Source organism: Rattus rattus, chromosome 15, assembly GCF_011064425.1.
Source record: "Rattus rattus isolate New Zealand chromosome 15, Rrattus_CSIRO_v1, whole genome shotgun sequence".
NCBI classification, from domain to species: domain Eukaryota; kingdom Metazoa; phylum Chordata; class Mammalia; order Rodentia; family Muridae; genus Rattus; species Rattus rattus.
In genome coordinates, this window is record NC_046168.1 from 22,123,032 (window position 1) to 22,139,159 (window position 16,128).

At 40.0% G+C, this 16,128-nt stretch overlaps 1 protein-coding gene across 1 annotated transcript in view; it reads left to right on the top strand.

Moving 5' to 3' along the window:
* Klhl14 (kelch like family member 14) overlaps window positions 1–16,128 on the top strand; it is a 101,722-nt gene that overhangs the window by 62,620 nt on the left and 22,974 nt on the right. The window lies entirely within an intron of this gene.

Consider the following 16,128-nt stretch of genomic DNA (forward strand, 5'->3'; position numbering starts at 1 on the left):
AGCCATAGTTTTCCAAGATGACTACTTATCCATTACTATGATAGGACACCATGACCAAGACTGCTATAGAAGGAAGGGTTTGTGTGGGCTTTTCTGCTCCAGAGCAACAAGAGTTCATCACTCTCGTGACAGGGGAGCAGGGCAGTAGGCAGACATGGTGACTGGAGCAGCAAGCTGAGAACTCAGACCTTAAACATCAAGCAGGAAGCAGAAAGAGCTCCACTGAAAATAACATGAACTTCTGAAACCTCAAATGAAATATTTCCTTCAAGAACGTCATACTTTCAAAGACTCCACAAACAGTACCACCAACTAGGGACCAGAGAATATGGGGATATCTAGTCTGAGCCACTATAATAACTAAAAATTTAGTCTTGTCCCTCATCTTTCTCTGTACATTAGACTTTGACAGCACCATAAATGTCATGTACAGTGTTCTGCCACCAGATGGGAGATTGCGGTAGTCATGTTCCACACGTAGACTCTTTTGTGTTTCACATACAGCACCTAGTCAATGTCTTCATGTATTTTAGCCAAATGAAATGCCCTTCCTTCTCTTGTAATGCAATAGGTGAGTTTAAACCACCTTGACATTGTCAATATAACTCTTGAAGATTTGTGAATCTGTGTCCCTTCCTCCTCCCCATATGTCCAGATGTGATCTCCTTCTGGAAACTCACATTTTTTTTCAATTCCACTCTAAATCCATGGTTAACTATCAAACCCACTGTTGAGCAATTGTGTATTTTTAGTATGTATTTGATACCTTACATAAAATATTCTCGTTGGTTTGGAAATGTTCTCCTTTATGAAAGTAAACAAGGTAAGGATATTTGGTGGAGGAGCTAGAGATGGAGGAGAACCAAGGGGTCAGCATTTTATGTCTGTCTGTAATGAGCCTGGTGCTTTACATAAGTTGCCCAATTTAATTGAATTCTCACAATAGCTTCATGAGGTGGCTATTATGATCAACATTTTATTGATGAACTAAATAAAGACTCTTAAACTCATAGGTAAATTACATCAAACATGATCTGTGTATGAGGTGTACCTTGGTATGTGCTTAACATGTTCAAGGCTCTGAGTTTAATGTACACACACGCACACACACACACACACACACACACACACACTTTCATTACTAAACAAAAGATATACACATAACTCTACTATTGGACCACAAATACTAAAACTGTGAGTTATCAAATTAGTGTTTCATCTTAACCAAACCACTTACTTTCTCTATTTGAATTTTAACTTACTGGTTCTACATAAGACTGTAATCAGTATACTAAAATTATTGTATCACTGGGCTATCAAGTGTTCACTGGGTGTTCACCAATGGCTAAGTAGTTTTCTAAGCTCCAGAGATTGAGCAGTGAGCAAGACAAGCCCATTATACAAACACTGTTAATAAGCCATGGTGGTTTGAGGGAGATACCCCCATAAGGACCAATATTGAAACACTCATTTCCCAGTTGATTGCACAGTTTGGATATTTTTAGGACATGTGGTCTTGCTCAAGGAAATATGTCACTTGGGGTGGTCTTTGATGTTTCAAAACCACACACTAATTACAGTTTGCTCCTTGGTGCTCACAATTCAAGACATGAGCCTTCAGCTTCCTGCTCATACCACCATGCCTTTAGCCAAGGATTCTAACCCTCTGAAACCACAGGTTCAAATAAACTCTTCCTTCTATAAGGAAGGTCATGTTTGGTCATGGTGTTTTATCGGAGCAATAGAAAAGCAGTTAATGCATAGCCTACTATAGAAGTTGATAATATAGAAGTTGATAATCACCTGTATAATTATGGGTATCATCAAGTTCTATTAAGAAACCATAAAGCAAGTGAAAGTGTGATAGTGTTGCAGGAGATCCAGATGGAGTTGTTGGGGCCAGTCTTTCTCTAGCAGAATCCTGAATTAAGGAACAGAGCAAACCGCTGGTATACAGAAGGAAAACAAGTACCATGTCTCTGAAGTGGGGAGGTATCTGGATGTTGGTAACAACCTGAATGGCTGGAGTTCTATCAGCCAAGGGAATGGTACACAGGAGGTTGGGAAGATGAGCATCATGGTCCACACAGGGCATCCTAAAACTTTAAAGTATATGCCAGAGGTACAAGGAGTAAAGAATGTTGTGAATACAATTGATTGTCACCAACCAACTCAAGTTAAGTATACAAAGAACCCCCCCCCAATATAAAGAATGAAAAATCAAATAATCCATTAAGTCAATGGGATAATGAAATGAACAAAATTTCCTCAAAAGACAAAATATGAAGAGCCAATGCGCATATGTAAAATTGTCCAATTTCACTAGCCATCACAATATAAAGTGAGACTACACTGCCAATCTCATGCCAACTCCAGTCATTAATAAACCAAATAACAGCAAATGCTATTGAGGATGCAGAGAAAAGAGAACCCTCACACATTGCTGGTAGAAATGTAAATGAGCCCAGAAACTACAGACTCAAAATTTTAGAATAAATCTACCGTTTGACACAGGTGTGTCAGTCTTGATTATTTACCTGAGAGATTCCTCATCAACACATTACCAAGAAGGCAACAGATCAACATCTACATCAACACCACTACCCACCATAGGTAAATTAAAGAACCCATCTACGTTGTCCACCAGTGAGCACAAGAAAATGCAGGTTATACACACATGGAATTTTTTTAACCTAAAGATAACAAAGAGGACTGACAGGAGAGTGAAGGGGAGGAGGAAAGGCAATATGAGGGAAATCAAAGCATGTGATATTCTAGTATTAAAATGTCTGCATGTTCCCAGTACAATGTGCAATGAATATATATAAATAAAAAGGGGGAAAAGAAGAACCATTCTGAGTAGTTTGTGAAGAATAATTCCAAACAAACATGAAAGCAGGAGAGCCAGAGAGGGCCACAGTCTAGGTCAGGGGGAAGCATAAAAGACGACCAGGAGGCTGGGCTGGCCTTTATGACAAAAACATCTGAAGCTCCCGGCAGGACTTTCTCTCTCTATGGGTCCCACTGTTCCTCTCACCATGAGCTCTTTCTTTGTCCTGGTCATTGTCAAAATGTTTTCAGGACATGTGAAAAGAAAGGAAAGCCTTCATGCCTGGCATGACAACCCCATGGAAAGCTCTGACAGATAATGGGCCCATCTCTAAACTCAGTGCTCACCATGTCTACTGCTGTGTATGTGGGTCTGGTTTGGGGTCCCAGGAAATAGGACACTCTTGTGGCTGACAGAAAGGACAGCAGGAAAGAAGTTTTTATTTTTTGTTTTGCTCTTAAAAATGAAGCAATGGAGGCTGTGAGGAATGGCTGGGGACAGGCTGAAGATGGCACACCGTGACCTAAGTCAGGCTCCAGTGCTCTTTCTTTCTCTAGATTTCTTGGACATAAAACCCCTAAGTCATTGTAATGCTACATCCAAATGTTCTGCCTTATGCAGTGTTTTGAGTAGAGAAGTAAGTGTCCCAAGGAAATAAAATGGGCTGTGGTGTCACTTACTCTGACCAATCTTACCAAACCAGGAACCTCTTAGACAACCCCAGGTGCCATGTAAATCCTAGCCTACAGGAAGTTCCCGGGTACCATCACTCTTTCTATGTAGGCATGAAGGTGACGTCTGCCCCAGCTCTCTCTCTACACTCTGGCCACAGTCAGTTGCCACCACTCTTTCCTCCCAATCTCATGCCTGTCTCCCACATTCCAGGAAGCATTAGAACATCTGGCACAAGAGTTATAGGCTTCATCTTTGGGTGGAACGGGGCGGCTGTGTTCTCACCTCACACATCCACTCACGTAAATAAGAAATAATCTTCTTTCTTATCATTGTATATAGAGGCTTAGTGCGTATGCACGTACACTCATACACAGTGCCAGGCAGAATCAGTTTGGAGGAGTAAGACAGAGAGTTTGGTTCATACCTAAAGAATTAGGGTTTCTGCCTATGTCTTAAGGCTGAAAATTTACAAAATTTACACCTTCAAGACTACATTCATAATCAAGAATCACTTAATATGCAGTAGATATCTAGTTTTGCCACTAAAAATAAATGCTAAAATTAAGAACATGAATTCATCATATCATCCCCGTATTTCTCTCCTATGATCCACACACAGCCATAGGGCCCACAGAATAGTCTCAAAAGGCAGTTCCATGCCACTTACCAGGACCTAGAGCTCATCTACCTTGTGGGGACAAAGCTGTTGAGCCAATGTAACCTTGATCTCCCAGGCCAGCTGCACTGATATTCACATGCACATGTGCACACCATGAGATTACCAACAGAGGACCATGGGACCAATCCTTCTGACGCCTTGCAGGGAAGTTCCTTGAAAATCAAATAAATGCAAAGCCACCATTAGCACACCAAATCAGGAGGCGATGTAGTGATGCATAACCCAAAGGAATAAAAAGTATTACTCACAGTTTCTGTTATGGCGCCAACGGCTTCTAGAAGAGCATGGTGGCTCCACATGTCGACAGACATGTGCAGAATCCATGACTATCAGATTGTTCCAGAAAAGATTTAGTAGGAAGAAGATCACTGTTTCCAAAGACAGCACAAAGTCCATTCTTTTAATTTGATCCTCTCTCCAAAGGCATTTTCTCAACTCTCCATGAAAATTAATATTATAATTACATTACTACAATGGAAGGAAATATCTATGATTACCATATGATAATGTTTTGATGAATTTCACTTTAATCGTGAGTATTTTTGGAAGTGAGCCAGTTAAAATCAATGTGATATGATATAGCTTAGCCCAAGCCTCATACATTATAAGAGCTCAAAAAATTTATATTTGTTGAGACAGTGTTACCTTTACTAACAATGAATTTTTTCTTCTATGGCTGTCTTAAAAAATATCTATGACTTAGCTTAAAGCCACTTTCTCCTGGACATTTCCTTTCTCTTCCTGAGCATATATTGCCCTTCTCTTATCTTATGTTCTCATTCATATTCTCTCTGTGTCTCTCACACTCTCTGTGTCTCTGTATGTTTCTCTGTGTCTCTGTGTCTGTCTCTCTATCTCTATCTCTCTCTATCTCTGTCTCTCTCTCCATAAGCTTTGAAGTACAGTATTATGTCCAATTACTGTACATTCAGAATGTAGCACAGGAATAGTTAACAAGGAATTAATGATATAATTAATTCCAATGAAATTAATGAAGGACCATCTGATACCTCATGAGTTTCCATGAGACCCACAGGTGTTCACTTTCCAACACGGAGATCTTATGTTCATCAGAAGATGTCTGTCATAATCCCTTGTTGAATGGACTACCCCCTACCTTTCCTCAGATCTCAGTAAGAGAATTTAAACTACCTGAGAGCCATTTTGCCATCCTCTTTCCATGCTATACATAGTGAAAATTTTTGTCAGGCTCAAACATTTAAACAGTGTCTTGTTGCTTGATTCATTGAGACATTTTACAAATTTTATTTAAATAGAGAAAATAAAGCTGCCATTTCTAACTCCTCCACAAAGATGCGGTCAGCAAGTCATCATGCTGGAGTAAGTGCAGACATCCAAGCACTAACACGGTTCCTCAACATGTCTGAGAAATGCAATGAGACAGATACACGTGAAAACAAGAATAAGACTTATCTTTGAAAATGATTTCTAGTGTCCTTATCAGAGATTTGTTTTAACTCTCTAAGCATAAAAATAAAACTGTGAGGCTGGAGAGCTGGCTCAACAGTAAAGAGAGGACTTGATGCTCTTCCAGAGGACCCAGGTTTGATTCCCCATGGCAGCTCACTACCGTCTGAAACTCCAGTTCCAGAGGAACTCATGCCCTCCCTTGACCTCCTCAGACTTGCACATGGTGCAGACATGCATGCAACTAACACAGCCATGCACATAAAACGAAATAAACTAAATTATTAATTATGTATTTGTCATAGCCAGCACAGCAGATGTGTCCAAAGTGAAGTCATAATAATGCAACTAAAGTCTGGGAGCATATTAATGTAAGTGTTCTAAAGCCAATGTAAGACGCTGGGAGCCAGCCTCACTTAAATTACTAACAAAATCCTACTTTAAAGTACTGGCGACTGTAGCTCACTGATAGAGCAGTTGCCCTGCGCATGGGAGATCCTAAGTTCAGTCCCCAGTAGTGACAAAACTAAACAAAAAGCCCTATTGTCCTATTTGAAGTTACTTACTCTTGTGGTTATTAGCACTTTCCCAAACTGAATAATCAGAGAGAAACTGTATCACTAAGGATAGATTGAAAACCTCTAACCTTCGCACAAGTAGGTATTATGATAGTTCTTGGAAGAAATCTATGACGAATCCTTGAAGAATTTATGAGCCCCCTTTGCTTTAAGCAGACATTTGTGTTCCATAAGGTCATGCTTATCACAGGATTCTGGTCTAAGACACATCTCATCCTTCTTCTCTTCCTTCAAGACCTCTGAGATACCTCATCTTTTTGCTTATCTTATTCTTAATTATGTTCACGTGTCAGCGTGTGGGCATGTGTGAGGACAGGTGCCAATAGAGACCGAGAGAGAGAGCAATGGATGCCTCAGAGCTGCACTTAAAGTCACGAGAGACAGGTCCCAGGTCTATGGAGGATCAGCAAGCATTCTTAACTCCTGAGCCTTCTCCAGCACATGCTTAGTATAATTTCCAAAGAAGTAAATCACATAGTGTTTCTCTATCACAAACATTCACTCATTCATGCCACTGATATTTATTGATTCATTAATATTCTGAATATTTTGTCAGGTGTAGCAGCTAGAGGAATTCCAGAGATTTAAAGTTCCATGTCCTATGCTTCTGTGTTAATCATGAAGTTACTAAGACGACATGGTCTGGTTTCAAGGAGCTCAGAGATCCTTTGACAAGCAAAAGACAGCTACATTTCACATACGATATTATCATATAGAAAATCTTACAATAATGGCATGCATTTATGCTGATACGTGCAGAGGATGGAGCTATAAAGCAATCTCGTAGTCAGGAAGACGCCTTTAGACATAACCTTGAACTGCTAGAGAGAACAAAGCTCTCTTGAGTCTCACATGCCCCCTATCTAACATGATTTTGGATTTATGCATCTTGAAGCCACTTAAATAAAATAAGTAAGTAAGATGCCAGCTCACTATGTGTGCAAGAAAAATTGTGGTTAAAAGTGGGAAAATATTGGGCTAATTCAAGACCCTCCCGAGTACTTACCAGATTCAGACCATGTGGATCCTCTAGAAAGTTGGTTTTCCAAACTGTCTATAACAATTAAAGTACCTCTGTGTACACAAAATTCCTCCACTTATTGGTAGTTTCCATATGTAGTATGACCTAAACATAACAAGAAAAAGTAGAATTGTGGCTGGGGATAGAGGGTGTTCAGTATTTACGTACCCAAGTTCACATCCCCAACACCCATGGCAGAAATGGTGGAATTGGTAAGTGCCTGTAATCCTAGAGTTAGGAAGCATGGATTGCAGGATGGAGGGGCTTTCCCAGACAGCCAGTCTAGCCATTGAGTGCCAGGTTCTAAGAACAGAACAGACAATGTTTGAGGAACACAGCCAACTTCCACCTCTGACCCCCCCACACACATAAACACGCCACATACAACACTCTTAAAAATTAATATATCCACACTGCTATAGTATAACATGCTTTGCTGCATATACATTCTACTTCCAGAAACACTGGCTAAGTTGCTCAACCTTTTCAGATAGATTAAATAGTATTATGAAACTAACTAGTATATTTTAAAACACTTACTTTTCAAATATGTTTACCATAAAGTTGAAGAGATGAGTTCTTTTCTTACACCCATCCAGAGCTGATGACAAGTATTCTTCACTTGCTATTGGGAGAGTGAGTTCCTCCCTTCCAAGTTACATTCTTTTCACCAGCATGTAATTGCTATTTGAATTTGCTTCAATGAGTAAATATTTTACAATACATATTTTGGCAATACTGTGCTTCCAAAATATCATTTATTTTTTTCTCCTGCTTAGATAACTCCCCAGGGGAAAAAACACCTTAGAAACAAAAATTATCTATTTTATATAAAACAAATTGTATCAGGAAATCTACACGCAACAGAAGAATGTATAGAATACAAATGGATTTTAAATGGGTGACAATATTCTCTTTCTATGTCTTAATAAATGAATGTACATTTGAATTTTAACTAGACACCAACTGCTCACAACCATCCAACTGGCCATGTACACTGTAGTGTAGTGTGAGAGGCTTGTCAACATAGAAAGGAAACCCATTGTTTGACTCAACAGTTCCATGAAGAGGGGTTCAACCCTACACATAAATTTTTCTCTGTGTGTATGTGTGTGTGTGTGGGGGGGTGGGTGTGGGTGTGGGTGTGGGTGTGTGCGTGTCACATGCACATGTGGTGCAAAGTCCTCAACACAATACTATATACACACAGTTCATAATATGATATAGCAGCAAACATTTTAATGATACATTAATTGTAATATTAATATAAAATTATATATTTATATAAAATAATATAAACTTTATATACTTATATTATCTTTTTATATATTATAAATGATATATATTGTTGCTGTCATAAACATATATACACACAAATGTTTTTATCACATACATTTCAACAGCATGAAATGGCTATGTGGTTATTTTAATCAGTGTTAGTATACTACATAAAATTATGTAAGACAGCTAAGTAATATAAAAGCAGTCCCCCAGCCAACATGGTGTAATAACAGGAAAAGAGATCAAGGCATGGGGCTCACAGATTAACTCTTTTTTAGATGGGGTCTCCTGAACCTTTTTTTTTTTAATTCTCTGACATATTACATGCTAACCACAGTTTTCCCTTTTCTCCTCTCTTCCCAGTTCCTCCCTCCACCTCCCCTATGTACCCCTCCAATCTACTTCTCCATTTCCCTCCAGAAAAGGGCCCTGCACATTTCTTAGCCACTCTGGAACATATTTTCATTCTGAAGCATGCACAGTAGCATTGTTCTGATTCTCTCACTGAGAATCAACTACTTTATCTTCTTAGAAAGCACTGAAGCCTGTGCCTTCATGGACCTTGCAGCTTGCAGTGATTAAACATGCAAGCAGATGATTGCAGTGTGATTAACACTTTTGTGCTGGCTTTTGGCCTGTGTCCCAGGTCCCTAGAAAGTCATGGTTCTGGTCATTCTTGTCCCTTCATCAGTGTTCAGCAATTATCAACACACACCCCTTCTCTCCATCCATGGACCCATCTCCATCATTACTTGGCTGAGTCAAGGACGATTTTCCTCTTCTCGTCTTTCCAATCAGAAATAGCCTGAGTGACATTTTATTAGCTAAATGATTTCACCCTTTGTCTACATTCCCCAAACGTCTTTCTGTCAAGCTTAGAACAAGATACACAAAGTTTTTCCTAACTCATCGTGATCCCCATGCCAGTCTCTAGCTGACTTCTGACATCATCCCATCTTCTAGGTACTCCCCACACAGATTTCTCTCTCTTCTCACACCACTCATCTCACCCTGTGTCTGAACCTCTGTAGGTCATCTCCTCTTGCCTTTAAGCAGCTAGCTTCTTCCCACTCTTTAGATTCAACTTCAAATATCACTCCCCTAGAACGACTGTCCCTGACAACTCCAACTAAGGCCATCACTAGAGCCATCCTCTGGCCTATTCATCTTGATTGTCTATATTTGTTTGTGCCTTTTCTCCCTTTAAGGCAGGATGAACCCTGAGAGCAGGGGTATCTGGGGCTTCATTCATTCTCACATTGTCAGTAGAAAAGTATCTGCACATAAAGAATATTTAGTAAATGCTTGTTAAAGACATTGACAAACAGCCACCAATAATGAGCAAAATCAATAATAGAGCTTGCATCTGTGTGCTGCAGGGAAGGCAGGCATAGTATCATCTCCTGACAGTTTCCTCAGCATCCAGAGGTCTGCCCTTCCTATACCTGACGTCCTATTGTTCTGAAGACAGCACCATCCAGCGCTCTGAGACTTCTGCACTTGCTATTCCTGCTGTTACTCCCTACATGGTGTCCACACTGTACCTGGTGCCTGCTCACCTGGGAGGTCATCCACTTGGCCATTCAGGTCATCTCCCAGCCTCTGTCAGAACTCTCCATAGTTCCCTCACACCAGCCTTGATTTCTATATCTTCACTGCATATTACTTTTGAGACGAAAAGCCTGCTTTGTTGCCTGTGATGTGTGCTCTTTGAGTAGACATCTTCTAGACACTGGTCCCGGGACTTGCAGTCTGAACAGCTTTACCTGATATGGAATAGACCCACAGCAAATGAGGGTTGAAAGCACACACTAGTTAGTATAGAACATCAGTATGCTAAAGAGTACAGGTTAGGATAATGCTTCTGTCTGTGGTAGAGGAAATGCTCCCATACAAAGACATGTGATCCCAGCTACTAGCGAGACTGCAGTGGGAAATTAACAAGTTTGAGAACAGTTTGGGAAACTTAGTGAGACCGTGCCTAAAACAAAACGTAAGAACTAGAAAATGGCCTGGACATAGCCTAGTGGTTGAATGCTTGCTTAGCATGCAAGATGTCCTAAGTTCAATGATAAATACCACGAAAGAAAGAAAGAAAGAAAGAAAGAAAGAAAGAAAGAAAGAAAGAAAGAAAGAAAAGAAGGAAGGAAAGGAAGAGTTTAATGTATGCAATCTTTCTGAAAGGAAAATCCAAGCACACAGTTCCAGTAATGCCCTCCAAGACAGAAAACTGACTGGCTAAGGTTCAGGAACACATATATCTTTAATATGTATATATTATATATAATAAATATATTTAATATATAACCATGTATATACTTATGAACATAATTGATTTTCTAAAAACTTAAAATGTGGATGGGTTTGTAAGCTTAGTTTTCTGAAGTCACAAAAATGTCAAAGCCCCCATATCTGTTGTATCTAAACAACAAACCTTCAATTCCTCCTGAATTGGACAATCCTCCTAGATTCTGGGCTTGGCTCAAGCAACGTCTCACATGAAGTTCATAAATGTTGTGAGTTCTGAGATGTATTTGCTTTCCACTAGATGATAGTTATGTTTTTCTGGAGGCACAACATGGAAGGAGACAGGTTAATTTGCGTCTCTGGGAGTATAAGGCCTTTGTAGGAAGAAGTGAGCCTCTGGATTCTTTCTATGCCATGAGAGGATCCTGTGCCTCTACATCCAAGGTTAAAATAGACACTATTTGTTTAAAACAGTCATAACCCATTGTCAGTAGAATCTACCTATCTTCATGGACCATTTCGTTTTGTTTTGTTTCTGACTCCATAAAGCAAGTCTACTCATCTTAGTAGGCAAACGAATTGAATAGCCTCCTTTTGAAAAAAGAAATATGGTGCCAAATAAACACATTCACAAATGTTCAAACTTTGGCCATCAGAGAAATGAAATTCAGAGTTAAATTGGGATTCTATCTCCCTCCACTCAAAGTGGCTGGCATCGAGTAAACAAGAAGCTCCGGATGTCAGGGAGAGTGCGAGGGGTAAGGGATGGGGATGTGCGAGGAAAAGTATACACCATTGATAAGGACGTGACTTTGTCTGGCCTCTATGGAACACAGTGTAGACGGTTTCCATCCACAAAATAAGATGTTCACAAGGTCCAGCTACTTACAGATATTTACCCTCACATAACCAAAGGCAGCAAGGAATTGAGATACCGTACAGCCATATTCACTGAAGCAATGACAGCCAAGTCATGGAATGTCCCATGTGCCCAACAGCAGACAACAGATAAAGAAAATGTAGTGTATATGCATATAGTGGAGTTTAAGTCATTCAAAAAGAAGAAATCCTGTTACCTGAAGAAAAAAACACAAAGAACTGGGAATCACCTCGTTAAGGGAAAGAGGTTAGACTCAGAGAAACTATTCTGTTTTCTGTCAGACATGGAATCCAGGAAGGTAGGGAAGAATTGACATTAAAGCAAAAGGATATAAATGAAATGGGAGTCAGAGAGAGTATAGAAATGAAAACAACACAGGGCATGAACAGATCAAAACATACCATGTGCATGTATGAAACACCAAAACGAAACCCTTTATTTTGTACAATTACCACATGCTACTAAAAACACATCTTGCTTTAAGAAAACCAGCTACTTTAATATTTATATGTACAGAAAAAATTCAAGTAGCCCTTGCATTTTGAATATCTAAGTAATAGTTAGAACATTTAAAGTATGAAGCAGTATAAAATTATATATGAATCTCAGGGACACTATCATTGAACACTCAAGAACTCAGTAATTATTTTCTGGTTGGCTGAACACACCTATTGAAAGTCAGTAGAGTGGAATGCATAAGACCGTGAGTTGGGGTCCAGACTTCCCATGTTTGAAGTAAAGCTGGGGTATTCATTAGCTGAGTATGACCTTCAACAAGTGACTTATCCTCCCAGGGCCTCAGTATTTCTCCTAGAAATTCAGTGGTTGAGTTATGTCTGATCCACAGTTACATGTATAAATTGAAACATGTAAGTAAATATGTGTAGAGACATTTTCTGTTTTACCATATATTCTTACCATACATTATAATTTCAATATCACAAATGAGTCAATTCATCTGATATATACATACATATATACATACATGTGTGTGTGCATATATATATACATATATACATATATACATATACATATACATATATATATTCCTAAATGGGAACATATTAATAGCTAGGGCTAAACATGTGTATTTTCAGAGATGTAATTTCCATAAACATACAAACATAATTATGTACTCAATTTAACATATGGCGTATGGTCAGTGGTAAATGGTGGTTATTATCACAAAAAGCAACACATTGCACAATGAGGACTCCATGCTCATTTCTCAACTAGGTACAGTTTGCGCACAGCGTCCTGAAGCATTTTATTGCAGTGACACGGGGAGGGGTGAAAGACTGTGCGTGTGAGATTTATATGGCTTTAAAATCCTGGGGAAACAATTAACAGGTATAGGAGTTCACTGTAGCAGCGAGCAGGCTTGTAGCAATTGCTGACATCTGTTTTACGTGTGACGATCCGTCATTCTGCAGGGTCAATACTGTGACTGGGTCTTCCAAGTTGGCTCATCCATAGCATCTCCCTACTGCTTTCTACTGGCTTAATTTAGAATATTAAACGTTATCAAATGTTTGATTGAATTGCTCAGATTAGAATAAAACTTCAAGTGATCGGGATGGGAAAAGCATAATAACAAAAAAAAAAAACCAAGAAAGAAAACAAACAAACAAACAAAAATCCGCATCAGATTTAGAGACCCATTGAAGTGCTCTCTTGGGTGACCAGGGCATTTCCTTCTGTGATTTTTCTGGCTTCTGCCCCATTTTTTATCCTTCTAGCATAACTCGTTTGTGTGAGATAAAGTTGAGACTCTTCACAAAGGGCCCTTATAAACATGTGTTATTCGATTTTAAATCTGATTTGAAAGTGCCTCTCTCCTGCTCCCTGAGAGTAAAGTGACCTTTTTAAATGGAGGGAAAGTGGCTTTAGATGACAGACTTGATAAATGCGGTCGTGTTCACTCAATAAAATAAGGCCCAGTGCATTTGAGGATAAATCAGTGAAATGTACAGCCCCACCTGTCTGTCTCCATCACTCATTTCCACTGTCACTTTCACAGTGGCTGATGGATCACAGTTGCTGTAAAATTAGACAGCCTTTAATCTCATTTCATCCTGATTAGCTTCTCTGTCCCCTTTCCCTCTAACTCACTGACTGACACGCTTAAAACTCAGAGCGGACTGTGCATGAACGTGAAGGGCCAACCTCCTCCACCACCTGCTTGTGCACACACACACAGGTGTCCACGGCTAGAGACGTCTGGAAAGGACAAGGGGTGGCCTTGGGGTGACTTCAAAGAGAATGGGTGTGTGTAGAATGCAGTGACCTTCTCAGTGGACTGCTGGCCGTCGTTGCTTGCCCTGTTTACTTTTCCTTTCCTTCAGGTTTAATCAGAAGTCAAAGGAGTTAGAGCTCTTTCAAAATTCAAACATTGATCAAATGTTTTATTTGTAGTAAATTTGGGAGCGATTTACATTCAGCCATAATCTCAAAGAGTCATTTGTGTCTGTTTCTAGCCTCCCGCCTCACAATGAGAATCCACAAAGGATAATCATTCACAAATGTGAATACCGCATGCCCAACCAAGAAGGATAACAGGATCGTCAAACAAAAATAAGAACATGCAGAGGAATAGGACTACCACCACGAGCCCATTCCAGCAGGACTTTAGGGAATGTCTTGGCCCAGATTTGGAGAGTTCTGTAGTTAGCTTAGAGCAAATAGCTTCCTTTGTTTGCACAAGCATAACAATAGGGGTAATCAAATGAGAAAGAGGCTTAGGAATAAATCAGGTATTATTTCCTTCACTTAATTTTTGCCCGAATGGGAAGAAAGCACAGCGGGAACAAACACAAGTGTTGATACATTTTCAGAGATTTTTGTTTTATTATGAGGCTGGGCTCATGGCTAAAGAGAATAAAATACCATTTGAAAAAAGATTTGGACACCTAGCAAATCGAAATTTTAAAGTAAGTTTATGTAGCATGATGGCTGGCCATGGCGTAAGTAAACTGATCTACTGGCTTCTATTTCTGCACAATGTCACACGCAGTGAGATGCATACAATGGCAGCTAATGCCGCCTAAGTTCACAGGTCAGAGGTCATTAAGTCAGCTGAGTCTGAAACATCCAGTCACAGCAAGTGATGGGGTAGCCTGGTTTTCCTTCTAGTGGTTTGGAAGAAGTATTGTCATTTAAACTGCAGTGACTCAATTGACTTGATTTTAAAAATACAACCTCAAAGGATACAACCTCAAACTTAACTGCTCAGTGAACCAACCTGACAGACCTACAGCAAGGAATTCTGAGTAAACAAGAACTATCTGTCGAGGGCATTCTCTGAAGACTAAAGTGAGCATTGGGGCTCTAGGAACATTCTTAAGATGAAGAAGTCCCCGATGTAGCTCGCACAAGCCACTTTAGGCCCCCTTTCTTCAACTCCCTAAATTAAACATATACATATGAATGCTTTCTGGCAGCTATAACTTCAGAAAATGAATAGTCACAGTAAATATTAATTAATGGATCAGAATTCTTACAACCTTTGGGCACTTTAGTAAGAAGCTTAAAGAATGTACTTATAGAGCTATTTACTGAGTTCTCTTTCTAAAAGCCACATATATATATATATACCAGTATGAGTCATATCTTGAGAAAGCTAGGAGACAATTAAACCAAAACCCTCAAAATAAGTCAGATATAAGATAGGTTATTCTGCAGGTATGCAATAGGCATTCTCTCTCTCTCTCCTCCTCCCCTCTCTCCCCCCTCCCTCCCTCCCTCCTGTCTGTCTGTCTGTCTGTCTCTCTCTCTCTCTCTCTCTCTGCATTGGCAAAGGAGCGCAGAGTAAGAATTGGCTGGGATTCATATTGATTTCCCACCGCACTGGTTTCTTAAGTGCTCTGTTGATCCGTGTCAAGCAATAAGGTCCCTGCCTGAACAGGCACATCACCTCCCCATTTGTCCTCACCTAGATTTAAGGTGCCCATATGATGAGCTGAACAAGGGCATCATTTTTCCTACTGGTGTCACTGGGCCCAGACCACTGCATGTCATATGATAACTAATGCTGCACACATCCACAATCACCCTGTGATTATACCAGCAGGGACCAACACTGCACAACACCAAGGGTGACAGCAGCACCCTGCTTGGTACGTCATGACTTTCTGAAGGAGATGCAAATGTCAGAGAAACCTGGCGTTGGTGGGTTTATGAATAACGCCCTCCACACAGCCTCTGCGGCTGGATGCAGAAGGAGAGTGCGGGAAAATGGCCACGCATGGCACTCCTGACAGTTCTCATCTCTGCTACAGAAGAGCTCCGATGCACAAAGATGGAAAATGTGTGATTGTGCTGCTAATGACATTGTACAGGAAATTAAGCGTATACATTTGGAGGAGGCATTAAATCAGCAGGACCTTAATTTAAAAACTTAAAACTGTATGGAAATTCAGCCTGCTCAATGCTGTGGAGTAGAAAGCCACACAGCAGCCCAGGCTGTGTGTGGAAAGATTGCCAGCAAATGCTCCACATTATTCAGAGCTA